Raw genomic sequence first — 5,000 nt, forward strand, 5'->3', positions numbered from 1 at the left:
TAATTCATCATCATCAAAAGAAATACATTTCAACACAATAAATCAAAATCATCATCATCAAATAATATGCATTTCAATGCAATAAATCAAAATCATCATCAACAAAATAATATGCACCTTAGTGCAATAAATCAAAATCATCTTCATCAAAAGAAAATCATCATCAATCATTTTTAAAATAATGCAATTGCATAAGTTTATCATCAACATATGTTTAGGAAAAACTTCCTGTTCCCTTCAAATAATTCAACACAATATTGAAACATATTATTTTTCTTAATTCTTGATAATGGAATATTTAACCCTTAATTCACTGGGTACGTAAGGCAAAATTAATAATGTCTTCTGTGTTCAACTGTGCAATCAATTAGGAAATGCCTTCACCTTTAACTTCTATTCAATTCATATTTTCCATTACCTATGACCTCAAAATCTTGGTCTTATTGATGTAAACACAAAAATCATTTCTCCAATGCAATGCAACAAATGGCAGAAAATAAATGTTCAAACATACATAACATCAATTCAAATCAATCAAAATATTTCTGCAACAAAAAATATAATTATGTGTCATGCACATTATAACTCATCAAGAGTATTACTCATTTGTAATCAGTATCAATAAACATTTGTAAAACATCATTATGGTACCTTATTTACTCATCAATATCATCATGATAAATCATTGTTAATTAATAGCATCAAAAGAAATATTTCTCACCTTCTTCATAAAAATAATGAGTAAAACCAAAAACTCAAACATATCAATGTCTTAAATCATCAAACATCATATTCAATACATAACAAAATCATGTTTATAAATTTGAATCTTATTTGCACCTTGTCTGCGTATTATTTTTATCTCAAGAACTTCAATTCTAAACTTTACATATCGTATTCAGAAGGATATTCATAAAATTCAAGTGACAGGAACTTACATTTCAATGTTAAAACTTTTCTTTAAAGAAATCAATTGCAGACTGTCTCAATTAAAACACTTTATTTATCCTTTCTTCAAGGATTCATCTACTACACAGGCATAAAAATCAATTCGTGTGTTTCCACACACACTCTTTTTTTAACTTCAAAATGAAAGGTTTAATTATTGTAATTCACCATTTTTACTTAATTGTTCACTATTACCTGCATGATTATTATGGGCCTAAAATATCCCTTTGAGACATTTAACTTCTAAGTTCATTATTGGTGCACATCTTATCTTTTAATTACTTAAATCTTTCTTTATTCATAATTATTTAAGTTAACTTAACATCATCAAAACATAATAAAATTCATTGTATACATGCATGTTTATCATTGTTACACGTGTTACACCAAAAAAAATATCAATCAATGCATCGCCTATAAAATGCAGTAATATTTCTTTTGCTCTAATGGCATCATTATTTATTCAAACTTGCAAACAAAATCAATACATTTGTAAATATTTAATCACCTATGGGTTCATATTTCACCTGTCTTCATTACCCATAACTTTTATCAAAAACTTTTCATCTTAGTTTGCAACTCAATACTCTCTGTGGTCCCTTAATTAATTGTTTGGAGACATTTATGATTTGGACCTTCTTTGTTGATTACGGAATACATATTCAAATTCTAGGATAACACACTTTACTTAATTAAAAGATTTCACTCATTTGTTACCCTCAATATTTGTATGAGTGCCCAGATATTTTTATTTCATTTCCCAAGGAGTTTAGTAGTCTTTCTTAAATCTACCTAACAAAAAAAAATCTTTTTCCATATACCGAGTTATTTCAAAATAAATTCGTTCTCTTTAAGTAATTGTTATTAGTCCTCTATGTTGGTCTATATATAGTTCGCAGGACATCCTCAACCCCTTGCTATTTTTTTTTTTATTTGCCCCCCTTTCTCTATTTGAACTTGACTTATCATGGCTTATTTCACTCTTCTTACTACAAGAAAAATATTGCACAGTTTTCATTAATCTCTAATAAATTCGGGTGCATTGCCCAAGAGAATATCTATAGACACGAATGTCTAGTTATTTATCCTGGTCTCAGATTATTCTGTTACAGACTCATCAACCATTTCTTTGTTAAATCAAATTCTATGTAGACCAGTATGTTTTTATCATTTGTCAACTTCTGGGAACAGAGTCCCTGGTAGTCCGTTGGTACCACCACTATGGGATTGAGAAAATGCAATCGTAATTTCTAAAGGATTCTTACCCTTATATGACCTTTATACTTCTTATATGTAGGCTTTAATTTTACGATCTCAAACATCTAGCTTAGGTCAAAAATTTATTTCATCATTAAATGCAGTCTTTGATTACTGGATGTCCTACTAACTTGAGCATGAGTTTTTGTTAGTATTTTGTTAGTATGTCAGGAATTTCTATTCATGAACAAGTATTTCTCCCTATTCTTTGTATGTATTCCTTTAAGCAATATGCCATCCTGTTATATGATTCCTATTTTAGGGAGTAATTCATCTACATCATTCCTATTAACCTTTGGTTTCTCTTGTTCTATTTTAATTCTTCCTATTTCTAGGTCTCCTGCCTGACAACTGAAACAAAATATTGGTAGTTATATTTCCTTTTAACATCTTCCTGTCCTTTTAAATAATCTTTATTTTATCATCATAAACCTACCAATAAAGTGATTTATCCTGGACAAACATCCAGTACTTTAAGGCTCCTAAGATTCCTTTTATTCTTTCATCCACAATAGTCCTTCTTGGACTGTAAAATCACAATCATTCTTATGAGCAATAAGCACATATACTCTATGCCCTAAACAAATTTTTAAACTTCTCTAGACCATTATTTGGATAATCTATCCTACTCGGTTATTTTCATTTAATTTAAGACTACTCTCATGATACATTACCCTTCTTCGGGTTTTACCTTTTTAATGAGACATTGCTTTTTATATTTATGAGGCTTCACACATTATTTTTATAACTCCTGGTTAAGAGATCGGGTTAAGGTAATGTAGGATCAAAATTCATTTCTCTTCATTATTTATAGCCTTCTATTTCATTTGCACACTACATATTTTTAGGTTAACTTTATTTTAAGGCTTGGGTAATTTAGCAAATACTGCTTATTATCCCTAAGATCCTATCATTCCAAAAAAATCTTTTACATCTGTCAAATCTTAGTGGAGCAGGATTTCCACTTTAACCTTTATTTCTCTACATATCTTAAATCTATCTACTCTTTTTACTTACCCTATTCAAATCTAGGGATGGGTCACTCTTTAATCTGGTTCTTTATCCTGCTATTCTCCCTATTCTAGACTAGTTTTATTATTTTTATGGCTCTATATTCTTACTAAACTTAGTAACATCACTCTATAGGCTTATTCTTTCTGTCTCCAAATTTAGATCATCATTCTGTCAATAGTTGGAGGAGCTGAGTGAGCCCGTCGACTTCACTCTAATTTCTAACATTCTTCGAAATGCTAATAGCCGTGAATGGCTTGTATTCTTTGACCATGGTACTTACAATATTTTACTCCTCAATAATCGAGCCAAACATTATTTATTTATCGGGATAGACATGTCATTTATATTCTACTTATGATGATCTACTAGTCTAACTTCTATCCTCATTGGGTAATATATCTCGGGAGATTTATAAGTAGTCTTATTGATTCATTTTAACACTTACCGTGTTCGTTAGGGGGCGTTGGCTGATAGGTAATATTTCATGATTCATACCGGTATTTAAAAAGTTTTAATAAGTTTTTGACAGTTTCTCTGGGCAGGTTCTGGCGCCGATGTTTCTATTCTTTTCTGCCTAACCTATCGCCTGCAATGGCTAATCTCTGCCTATTTCTTATCTATCCCTATTTCTATGCTCCTTATGGTAAATTTTTTGCCCCTTTCTGATTACCTAACTGTAATCTCTACTCCTTTATTTTAGAAGTCATTCCCGCCATTCAGATGAGTTATTTTATCCGGAGTAGTATTAATTAATTAGTGTGCTTGTATTTTCCTTCATCTGAACTTCATTATTGTCTCTTTTGACAGACTCTGGCATCCTATTTTTAGTTAACCTATCTTCTTTATCTCTGCGGGTTATTTTTATTTAGGCATCATTATGACTTCTCTAGCTAAATTCTAGCTTTTTATATTTTCAGTACTGATCAGACTTTATTTATTTAATAGCATCATAGCTCATTTATTATTCATATGCCTATATCTTCATCTTAAATCTTTGTGCCTAACAACAACACATTTCTTTTAATTCTATAAGCCTATAGCTTCAATTGCCTATGACATTTATTTCTTGGAATTCCCTTTTTATTTAGGCTATTCTATTTTATTCACTGTATTTCTGTCGACATTCTATTTTATTTATATGGCGCCTGTCACATATTGACAAGGAGTATATCTATTCTTGGCTACTCTTCCTATTTCTCCTTGTCTTTTTAATCTATTTCCATTTCCCTTTCTTAGTCTGGAGTCTGTTTCTCATGTCAAATTCGTCTTATACAAAGTGGCCAGTTTTGTAAAAGACTTGTCTTTGACAAGTAGAATCATACCCTGACTATCTCATTTTTTTTTTTCTTTTCTTTATTTTAAGCCTGCACTTCTCACAAACAAAATTCATACTTCATCATTGTATCGTTTTTGAACGATATCTTAAGGCTGTATTGGGAAATGTTACAAAAAATTACATCTTTATTCATCATTGGGCACATTTTGGCATTTAATTCTCTACCTAAACTGACGGTTCATACCCCTTGATTTTTACTTGTTTGCATTTCATTTCTGCATATCATTTTATTTTCACCCTTAAAATTTGGAAGCAGGTATTTCACAATATTCTATCACTGTATTGCATCCTAGTATATCAACTATATTTGCCAGAGTCTCCATAAGATAAAATAGTCACTTGCAACGTGGATGTACCTCCGCTACATATGCCTATCTTTCCTGTATAAAATTTTTCGTCTTCCTGACTTCCTTTCTATCCGGCTAATTATTTTTAATTCTTTTCT

The sequence above is a fragment of the Palaemon carinicauda genome, chromosome 4, assembly GCF_036898095.1.
Source record: "Palaemon carinicauda isolate YSFRI2023 chromosome 4, ASM3689809v2, whole genome shotgun sequence".
In the NCBI taxonomy this organism is placed as follows: domain Eukaryota; kingdom Metazoa; phylum Arthropoda; class Malacostraca; order Decapoda; family Palaemonidae; genus Palaemon; species Palaemon carinicauda.